We start from the raw sequence: 11,564 nt of genomic DNA, 5'->3' as shown, positions 1-11,564 counted from the left end.
AAGAGCTTCCTGGATAGCTGACCGGTGAAGATAAAGAGAAGAAGACGACTGGAGCTGACCAGCGAGAAAGAAGAGCTGACCGGAGCTGCCACGTGGAGAGCTCGAAGCGTCACAGCAAGGTTCTCCATCTCCCATTTTTCTTTTTCCCCTTTCCTTTTCCCTCTTTCGTTTTCTTTTGTTTTTCTGACCCTATAAAAAGGGCTTTCACCTTGTAAATAGAATACGGGACATACTTTGAGATACACTCTCTGTTCATAGTTCTAAGCTCTTTAGGTTAGGGTTCCTTTCCGCTTTCGTAGAAGTAGAGTTCTCGACTTTTGGATTTTGTTGAGACGATCGCGAGGGTGACAGGCCGCGAGAGTCTTGGTGATTTCCGGTAGTTTGTAAAATTTTCTTTTCATGTTAATAAAGTTGATTTTGTGTTCTTGTTCTGTTCTTGTTTATGTTTCGATTTTGTTCTTTGTTTTTGATTTCTGTACTTGTTATGTGTTGAGAAAATGATTTGGATTCTGTAACTCTGCACTTCTATGGTTCCGTTTGGAATTAAATGTCTCCGTAGTGAGCATTCTTCATCGAGATGTCTTCTCGAGACAGAGAACAGTCCAATGCATAAAAATTGATTCAAATATGTGTTTCTTGAATTTGTTTGTGCATTTTAGATTGATGAATAGGTTAATGAACATTGATTGGAAAAATTAGTGGAAAGAGTCAATTTAAAGTTCTGAAATATGACTTAGAATATCCTGTATTGGAATTCATATTATCAGGATGTCTTCCTGAGAGCTCTAAGCACTTTTTTATTCAGTTCAATGTGCAATTCACCTATGACTTCAATTCTGTTTTTTTATTGTGATACTGCTTTTAGAATTTAGGTACTGTTTTTGATTTGTTTCAATTCTAAATTCTGTTATTGATTGATTTCTGGTGATATATAGATTAGGATAGAGTGATCTGTATTGCATTTTAATTTTACTTTGATTTTTGTTTTCCTATGAATAGACTAAGTTTAGTAGATTAGATGTTGAACTGTCTACTCTTAGAATCTTGTTCAGTTTTAGTTTTAGTTTCATTTTGCTGTATTAGGTTAGTTTTAATTGCACTCAGTTCTCATTTTAGTTTAGGTTCTGTTTTGTTATGCAGTTATTTTACAATTTAGATTAGGTTCCAGTTTTGTTTTTATTTCCTTGCATTTTATTTCTTGATTTTTTCTTTTATACAGATTTGATTCCTTTATTCTTTTCTCTTTAATTTCACTGTTTCATATTTCATTTCCCCACCTTGCTTTAGTAGTTATTAGATAGTAAATAAATACAAGATTTAACTCTACACTTTAGACTTAATTTTAGCCGAGTCTTTGGATTGATACCTAGGTTGTCCCTATACTTCATTAGTGGGGAAACTTAGTTTGTTCTGTTTTTGCGCGACGAAAAGCAGTTTAACAATACCTGTGATTTCCCCTAAAACCAACATGTTACTAAATGATGCATGAATATGATGCATGATAATAAAACAACACGATGAATCAAATGCATGCATGGCATGAAAATGCAATAACATAATTTTCGAAAGAGAACGAACAGCGTGAGGATTACAAGAATACACGTTTCTCCCTTTGTGCCCTAATAAAGGTTCAATGGCTTGGATTCGAGGTCAAGTATATGCAATTTCACAAGGATGGTCTCCTGAACCTAGAGGTCAATGGTCACTAGAGCTATGGCCCCCTTCATAGCATCTCCACAACAATCGAGTAATCAACTAGATGAGGAGACACAAGTGAAGAGAACAGACTCTAGCTGGAGTTCTCACGATAGCCAGACAGGAAGTACATCCCAGAATGACACCGCTACACAACTCCTCTAATTCTAAGTTACGCTCAGACCCGGGTATAGGGCCCCACTCATGATATGCACAAAGTGTGTGTGTGAAGGGAGAATGCAATGCATACCCAAACCCTCACCTGCAAAACAACCAGAAAAATTCCCAGGCAGATATAAACATGTTTTCTACCCTAGGGTTCCATATTCAACAATTCACATGCAGTTATTCCAACTATCAAACACAGATAAAGAAAACAAAACAGGGGAAGAAAAACACAAAGAAAAATCATGTCAAATTCGCGCATCTAATTAAATGGCCTGACCCTGAATGTCCCCAGTGGAGTCGCCATCTGTCGCATCCGGAATCGCGACGGGACGTGTGAGAACCTGATTAATTAAGCACTTAAATCCACACTCTGATCACCATTTATTACACCTTGCCACGTCAAAACCCACTCACTTCCACTCTGCATGCGCCTGCCATGTGTCACTGAGGGAACGTTTCAAAAACGTTAGTGGAAAACAAGTGGCATGCAGAGAATGGACGTTTGTCCTGCGTGGGAAGAGAAAAATATTTTCTGGAAACCTCTTCTCCATTCCTTGCATGCTTCATCTTCTTCCCAGAAAATCTGAATTCAAATCCTCCAACTTCTCTCTAAACTCTTTTCATCTTCTCTCTAAGATCACTTACCACCAGCATCTTTGCTTCCATTTCAGAAACCGTAGGATCATTCACGGTGTTGTAAGCTTTCATTTGAACCGAACAAGTTAGAATTCTGTGACTGGTAAGTCCTCATCTCTGCACTTCGTTCATTCAGTTCATGCGAACCAAAATTCTGGTTGCATGCGTGGGTTAGGGGTCTGATCTGTCTACGATTTTGGTGTATTAGATTAAGTGGAAGTTGTTGAGTAAACTTCTGGATAGAAAGCTGTGAGAGCAAGAGTGAAACCCTAGCATTTGGAAGTTCACTGCTGAACCAGGTAAGGGAAGCTTTAGTAATTTAATTTAATATATGTTTGATCTGTATGACAGTAATGAATTGTGATGGATGTTTGAAATGTATGCATTATGCGAATTTTGAATATGCGTGATGAAGCAGAATTGAAATGGATGTATATCAGGAATGTTGTATGAAATTATGCAGTGAATGAAATGTATGAGTTGTAATGTGATTGATTCTGCATAATTTGGAATGATTTTGATTTGAACTGTATGTTGATATGATATGTTTGAAACTGGAAGATGGAAGACTCTGTATTTATGGATTGATAATAGGAATTTTGGAATGCATGAGAGTTATGTTAAAGATAAATTCTAAGTTATGAATCATATGTAAAACTGTGAAATTCTCGTGTTTTAAAATCTGGAAAGTCTGGTCTTCTCTGATTGATGGTGTACGCTCGTCATCGAACGGTCTTATACCGTTCGGTTTCACTGGACAATAACTTAGAGTAAGAATTCTTTCATTTGGAGAGGATTCGGATCGAGAACGAGTGTTATTTGTGTGCAGAGTTAAGTTTGAGCGTTCGGCTCAACTTAGCGTGTCCAACCATTTAAAAATTTAATTGAAGGGTATTAGTACGCTCGGTTTTGTCCACCAGCGTTCGTCATAAGTGGCGCTTAGTATTATATTGAGCGTTCGCCCAAAGGAACTCTCGATCTTAGATTGAGCGTTCGTTCTAGTTAGCGTTCGGTCCGACACTGAACGTTCGTTCCCATGCGCGTTCATTTCCATGCGCGTTAGTTCTATTTGGTGCTCGGTCATTGACTGGCGTTCGTCCTAAGCAGTGTTCGGTTTTATAACTGAACGCTCGTCCTATCCTGGATTCGTGAGCGAACGTATATGGTGTTCGTTCAAATTCTTATTTAACGTTCGGTTTTTTTTATGACAGTGTTCATATCTGAATTTCTTTCATATTCTGGTTATCTATTGAAATATATCTAAATTATACTTATCCTTTTTATTCAATCTCCAGTATTATACTTAGAATTATCCTAAGTATTAATCAGATCTTTTTGAATCAATCTCAATTAAATTCTTAAGTGTTCTTAACATCCGTACATGAATAAAGGTTCGTTTCTTTTGTTCAGAAACGAGGCTGCAGTGCACTGTAATACAGTCGTCTTGATCTATTAAATAGTAACTTGTATTTAAATTAAAAGAGTGGAATACAGAAATGAAGATTTGATTAAGAGAAATTGTGAATATGTACGAATGGTAATTTGAATGGATTTATGAGAATTGGATTGTGAATGAGCGTTCCAAGGAGGAACGTCTCCATGATGTGAATATGAGAAGTAGTGTAGTATGACCATGGTAAAGCTGCTGATGGCTGTTCATCCTGATATTCCGTGAGTGCTCATCCTCATGTAGAGGGGAGTAGGTCATGCGTGGGAATGGCAGGAGGCCCTAGTCCTATTGAGTACTTTGGACTGATAGGGTTAACCTCGGGTGGCAGCTGATGGATGTTCCAGTTACTACACCACCCGTGTGCAAGAACGCCTGTAGATACATGGCATCATACAGTCCGGACAGTCTTTAATTATGAGAATATGAATGAGTTACTGTATGCGTGAATATGTGTTTAATGTTGTATGAACTATATGGCTGATGTTATATGTTAAATTATGTTGATGGTATTGAATTAAATTACCTAAGCTTACCCTTGCAATTTCCTTGTGTTGTCTACTGTTTCTGTATGTCCGTCTTGTCAATGCAATGATCATCCGTTGTGGATGTGAGCAGATGGTGAGGTACCCCTGGAAACAATGCTGGAAGAAGAAAATTTGGAGGATGCCAACTTGGTAGAAGTTGAAGTTAAAGCTGAGCAGTAGAGGCCTGTTCCGTAGTAGATATTAGATTTTCTGTGCTGTAATTTTGGCAGTTCTGTATATAATTTTGCAGAATAGATTATTCAGCACTGGTTTTGAATTGATCATGAATTTCTGAACGCTGTAATTTGCTGTACGTGCTGTTTTCTTTTGGAGCAGCTGTTATAAATGTTAAGACTGCACTGTATTTACTGTAAATGTGATTAGTTCTGATTAATGGTAATTACTATTTATTGGGATGTTACATTTATTGGTATCAGAGCAGTTAGTTCCTAAAACGACCTGTGAGTTACGGGTTTGTCATGTTTTCCTATAGAGAATTGAGATTAAATGGTATGTTCTACCGTTTTTCCCAAATCTAGATGCCAATTCTATATATTCAACTAAAAGCTTTGAGAACAGAGAATGTCTGGATAGAAGCAATAAGGATGTACACTCATGACTTGTGCCAGAGATGTTTTTCTTTTCTGAATCCTGATTGAGATTTGACCCTTCTAATTATTGAACTCGACCGTCCGGTTTCTTGCTGATCGTTCGGTCTCCGGTTGGTTTTCTTGTGACCGAACTTTTTATTAATTACCGTTCGGTCATGCACTGTCTTGTTGACTAAGCTGATTTGGCTTTTGGCCGTAGTCAGCGTTCGATTTAAATATGATCCCTGAGTTAGAATGAGGAATATTTTTCTCCTTGTATTTTCAGTAGGGGGCATTTAGGTCTTTCCTCTCTTATCTACGGTTATGGGTACGTTTAACTCCACGACATGGATGGGATGAACAATCACCGATATGCAGCGACGGAACATTTCGTTAGTTCAGACTTATCAACATTTGAAGAGCGTTCAAGTTTCAGCAGAGACGTCTCAGTAGCAGTATGTGGAATTGGTGTGGAAGGATAGTACTAAAGCTAGTCGTCTACTTCTTCTCTTATTTACCAACAGGAGTGGAATATGTGGGAGTATTGCTAGGGCGTGTGTAAATCGTGGTAAATCGAGAATCGAGTTTAGTTGAGAGTTTCAGGGACTTAAGAGTATAGGTAAGGATGCGAACGTTATTAGGGGCCTCCGTTGGTGGTAGCGAGGGAATCATTCGGTAGCACTAATCAGAAGTGTAAGCGGTGTAGAAAGAAGGTTTGTTACGACCAAGAATGCCTAATAGGCAGAAAAGCTAGCTTCAACAAAAGGGAGATGGTAGATTTTAGGTTAAATAGCCGAGTCAATAGTGTTGAAAGTCATAGGTAGTGATGTTAGAGTAAAGCTGAGTGTTAATTATTTTGAATAACCCAAACAGTTTCTGATTAACTGTCCTTGGTAGTTACTCTTCATTTTTTTTTTTTTTTTTTTTCTTTTTTTTTTTTTTCATAAATACTATACCCTGGTACTGGTACAGCGAATTGAAAATCAGTGAAATAAGTATTCTCAGTGCATGTGATATTGTATTTTTCCCTCCTTGATCATTCGGTGTAAATGAGATTTTACCGTTCGGATTAACACGCTTGGCGTCTTAAACCAATTGATTAGACGCTCGATACCAAACTCCCGTTCTTTTTCTATTCCAACAGGTAAGATCCGGTAATCTCAATTTTATACTCTTCGTTAATCCTTGCAGTGTTAAAAGGTCCATAAGATTAGATGTTCAGTGATAGGGTAGTGAGTGTGTTACTTGCTGGCGTCGCTTCACTAGGAAGTCATTCCAGGTAAATATTGTGTAAATCATCTTGGGTAGCCTAACGTTAATAAGAAACGTTTGAATTATCGAATCCCCAAGAAGAGGCGCCTAGGTTATCCCCTCAACGTGGAGTTGAACTTTTCTCTGACCTGGTACCAGATGCGTAATTAGTGTTAGTAGCCTTTTATAGAATAGCTTCAGCAGAGTAGATGGAATTTGAGAAGGCAGTTATTATGAACGAGCGTTTTACTATAAGTGCACCAGTTTGGTCAATAAATAGGAAGGATGAATCGAAATGCAACGTGAAGAACGTCTAAGGGTAACCTTACTTTAGAACTTTGGATGAATAAAGTGAAAATTTTAAGACTTGTGTAGGCTATGATGATCCATGAGTAGGGATAAGTGGAGGACTAGAATCGAATGGCATCAGACGTTTCAGTTGGAGGTAGTATATGAACTGTTTGTCAAGGATCTGAGTTAAGCAGTTAGAAAATCATTCTTGATAGTCGGTTACGAAAGCGGACATCGTGCGGGTTATGGGTAGCATGACAAAAGGTAAAGGTAGAACCTTCGAGAGAGCATGACAACGACATAGGATTATCAAGAACTTAAGCCAATTACCTTTATCGAACGGTCAAAAAGCCATAATATTATATTAGTTAAGGGACGGGTTGACCAAGGGTATGTGCGTTATAATGATCAGTTGAGAAGTAGTAGGGGAGTAGTCGGATTCCTTAGAACGCAATCTAGTAGCAAGATAAGTAGAGATTTTCATCTGTTTTAGTTCATCTTTTAGTACTGTACAATCATTGAAGAGTAAGTTGGGGAAACCAATTGATGATTTGTTCAACTTATTACTCCAAGCGAACGGCCAGACGGATAGGAAAAATCCCAAAACAGGAAGACCTGGGCATACGCATGTTTTGAGTCGATTATGGGTTAGAGATGAAGTCTCATTTTCTCCAAGAACCAAGCAGTTCAGTCCTTGCATAAACTGAAGAAATTTGATACTCTCCACCAATCAATTGGAAAAGTTTCTATGCTCTCCTTCTTAAACAGTAACTGTCAAATAGACCAACTTTTAATTCATTTAGTGGGTTTTCTTGCTGATTAGTCGTTCAGTTTTCGTTTAAACGTTCGTAGTGAAACTTTCTATTCTCTTCCTTCTGCACGTGAGTTATAAACAACGTTGTATTTTTCTCTTCTTGGACATTCGTTATCTCCATTCTTTACTTGGATTAGCTATATATATATATATATATATATATATATATATACATATATATATATATGTATATGTCTTGAATTTCAATTAATAATAATTTTTCCCCGTGATGATCAGATTACTTGTTTATGTGTTTTCTCTCCTCTATTTCTCTGATTCCTTCTGTTTCTCTGTTCACACTCGAATCAAACAGTGATAAACTTTCCCATTTCACCATTTTCTTTGGAAAGACTCGTGATTTCCTACTAGTAATTTTCCCATTCTGTATTTATGTCATGAGTTGGTCGACCTTTCAAAGCTATTATCTCTTTAATGAAATGTTGTCAACCAGTTCTTTACGTCAGCGTTCTTCTGTAGTTCATTTTCTTCCCATAATCATTCAGCCTTACTCAAATATAACCGATAGGTGTGGTTGAAATCGATTACGCGTCTGCCAGTCAAAAGTTAATAATGTGCTCGCATGGCCTTTGATCGTGCATCTTCCTGGGTATTATGGAAATGGCTCATGGCGATTGTGTAAATGTGGTATCAATCTGCTCAAGGCATTTCAGTAGTGCGGCTATCGATCAAGCTGTGCCATCCCACAAATCCATTCTTTTCCGTCATCAACAATCGCTACAAACGAACACGTTCGCTATTTCCATCGTCGCTCACAAGTTACTGTAAACAGTGAATTCCCTTCAACCGAACACACCCTTAAGGAGAATAGGGCCAGTTGCGTACGACATTGCCTTGCCTCCTCAACTGTCCAACCTTCACCCATTTTTCCACGTTTCCCAACTTCGGAAGTATATAGCTGATCCCTCACACGTACTGGAGTTAGAAGACATCCAAATTCGCCCAGACAGGACACTGGAGATGCAACCTGTATGTGTGGAAGACAGCCGCACCAGACTTTACATAGGAAAGGATGTTCGTCTTGTGAAAGTGGTGTGGAATGCAAAGACTGGTGACTCAACATGGGAGGTTGAAGAGGCAGTGAAGGAATCGTACCCTCACCTATTCCCTGGTAAGCCTTAGAATTTTCGAGGACGAAAATTTTTGTAGTTAGGGGGAATGTGAGAACCTGATTAATTAAGCACTTAAATCCACACTCTGATCACCATTTATTACACCTTGCCACGTCAAAACCCACTCACTTCCACTCTGCATGCGCCTGCCATGTGTCACTGAGGGAACGTTCCAAAAACGTTAGTGGAAAACAAGTGGCATGCAGAGAATGGACGTTTGTCCTGCGTGGGAAGAGAAAAATATTTTCTGGAAACCTCTTCTCCATTCCTTGCATGCTTCATCTTCTTCCCAGAAAATCTGAATTCAAATCCTCCAGCTTCTCTCTAAACTCTTTTCATCTTCTCTCTAAGATCACTTACCACCAGCATCTTTGCTTCCATTTCAGAAACCGTAGGATCATTCACGGTGTTGTAAGCTTTCATTTGAACCGAACAAGTTAGAATTCTGTGACTGGTAAGTCCTCATCTCTGCACTTCGTTCATTCAGTTCATGCGAACCAAAATTCTGGTTGCATGCGTGGGTTAGGGGTCTGATCTGTCTACGATTTTGGTGTATTAGATTAAGTGGAAGTTGTTGAGTAAACTTCTGGATAGAAAGCTGTGAGAGCAAGAGTGAAACCCTAGCATTTGGAAGTTCACTGCTGAACCAGGTAAGGGAAGCTTTAGTAATTTAATTTAATATATGTTTGATCTGTATGACAGTAATGAATTGTGATGGATGTTTGAAATGTATGCATTATGCGAATTTTGAATATGCGTGATGAAGCAGAATTGAAATGGATGTATATCAGGAATGTTGTATGAAATTATGCAGTGAATGAAATGTATGAGTTGTAATGTGATTGATTCTGCATAATTTGGAATGATTTTGATTTGAACTGTATGTTGATATGATATGTTTGAAACTGGAAGATGGAAGACTCTGTATTTATGGATTGATAATAGGAATTTTGGAATGCATGAGAGTTATGTTAAAGATAAATTCTAAGTTATGAATCATATGTAAAACTGTGAAATTCTCGTGTTTTAAAATCTGGAAAGTCTGGTCTTCTCTGATTGATGGTGTACGCTCGTCATCGAACGGTCTTATACCGTTCGGTTTCACTGGACAATAACTTAGAGTAAGAATTCTTTCATTTGGAGAGGATTCGGATCGAGAACGAGTGTTATTTGTGTGCAGAGTTAAGTTTGAGCGTTCGGCTCAACTTAGCGTGTCCAACCATTTAAAAATTTAATTGAAGGGTATTAGTACGCTCGGTTTTGTCCACCAGCGTTCGTCATAAGTGGCGCTTAGTATTATATTGAGCGTTCGCCCAAAGGAACTCTCGATCTTAGATTGAGCGTTCGTTCTAGTTAGCGTTCGGTCCGACACTGAACGTTCGTTCCCATGCGCGTTCATTTCCATGCGCGTTAGTTCTATTTGGTGCTCGGTCATTGACTGGCGTTCGTCCTAAGCAGTGTTCGGTTTTATAACTGAACGCTCGTCCTATCCTGGATTCGTGAGCGAACGTATATGGTGTTCGTTCAAATTCTTATTTAACGTTCGGTTTTTTTTATGACAGTGTTCATATCTGAATTTCTTTCATATTCTGGTTATCTATTGAAATATATCTAAATTATACTTATCCTTTTTATTCAATCTCCAGTATTATACTTAGAATTATCCTAAGTATTAATCAGATCTTTTTGAATCAATCTCAATTAAATTCTTAAGTGTTCTTAACATCCGTACATGAATAAAGGTTCGTTTCTTTTGTTCAGAAACGAGGCTGCAGTGCACTGTAATACAGTCGTCTTGATCTATTAAATAGTAACTTGTATTTAAATTAAAAGAGTGGAATACAGAAATGAAGATTTGATTAAGAGAAATTGTGAATATGTACGAATGGTAATTTGAATGGATTTATGAGAATTGGATTGTGAATGAGCGTTCCAAGGAGGAACGTCTCCATGATGTGAATATGAGAAGTAGTGTAGTATGACCATGGTAAAGCTGCTGATGGCTGTTCATCCTGATATTCCGTGAGTGCTCATCCTCATGTAGAGGGGAGTAGGTCATGCGTGGGAATGGCAGGAGGCCCTAGTCCTATTGAGTACTTTGGACTGATAGGGTTAACCTCGGGTGGCAGCTGATGGATGTTCCAGTTACTACACCACCCGTGTGCAAGAACGCCTGTAGATACATGGCATCATACAGTCCGGACAGTCTTTAATTATGAGAATATGAATGAGTTACTGTATGCGTGAATATGTGTTTAATGTTGTATGAACTATATGGCTGATGTTATATGTTAAATTATGTTGATGGTATTGAATTAAATTACCTAAGCTTACCCTTGCAATTTCCTTGTGTTGTCTACTGTTTCTGTATGTCCGTCTTGTCAATGCAATGATCATCCGTTGTGGATGTGAGCAGATGGTGAGGTACCCCTGGAAACAATGCTGGAAGAAGAAAATTTGGAGGATGCCAACTTGGTAGAAGTTGAAGTTAAAGCTGAGCAGTAGAGGCCTGTTCCGTAGTAGATATTAGATTTTCTGTGCTGTAATTTTGGCAGTTCTGTATATAATTTTGCAGAATAGATTATTCAGCACTGGTTTTGAATTGATCATGAATTTCTGAACGCTGTAATTTGCTGTACGTGCTGTTTTCTTTTGGAGCAGCTGTTATAAATGTTAAGACTGCACTGTATTTACTGTAAATGTGATTAGTTCTGATTAATGGTAATTACTATTTATTGGGATGTTACAGGACGACGATCCAAAAAGAAATCAAGTTTTGGAAAAAGAGATTTGGAGTCGCCACCATAGTTTATTCTGGAAAACTACGGAAAAACCATAAAACGATAAAGCACGGTCCACGAAAACCAAAGATTGGGTTCGGGAGTCGGTTACGCGTGGGGAAGGTGTTAGCACCCCACAACGCCTGCCCTTAGGCAGTACCTTTAACTAAATGCACGAATATGATGTGGTTTTCAAAATGTTTAACTATCCCCTAAAATAAAATTCTAAATAAAC

The 11,564-nt window shown here is 38.2% G+C and overlaps 2 long non-coding RNA genes across 2 annotated transcripts; both read left to right on the top strand.

Moving 5' to 3' along the window:
- Positions 1–2,471: 2,471 nt before the first annotated feature.
- Positions 2,472–4,889, top strand: LOC148192900 (uncharacterized). Its single transcript, XR_015782355.1, has 3 exons — positions 2,472–2,602; positions 2,708–2,798; positions 4,565–4,889. It is a non-coding gene; the product is annotated as an uncharacterized LOC148192900 (long non-coding RNA).
- Positions 4,890–8,762: 3,873 nt separating this feature from the next.
- On the top strand, positions 8,763–11,290 carry LOC148192899 (uncharacterized). Its single transcript, XR_015782340.1, has 3 exons — positions 8,763–9,003; positions 9,109–9,199; positions 10,966–11,290. It is a non-coding gene; the product is annotated as an uncharacterized LOC148192899 (long non-coding RNA).
- Positions 11,291–11,564: the final 274 nt, after the last annotated feature.

This window comes from Vigna umbellata, chromosome 9, assembly GCF_029865625.1.
Source record: "Vigna umbellata cultivar VRB3 chromosome 9, Vumbellata_1.0, whole genome shotgun sequence".
NCBI lineage: Eukaryota > Viridiplantae > Streptophyta > Magnoliopsida > Fabales > Fabaceae > Vigna > Vigna umbellata.
Note: the sequence above shows the minus strand (reverse complement) of the source record. Positions and strands in the feature narration are given on the sequence as shown.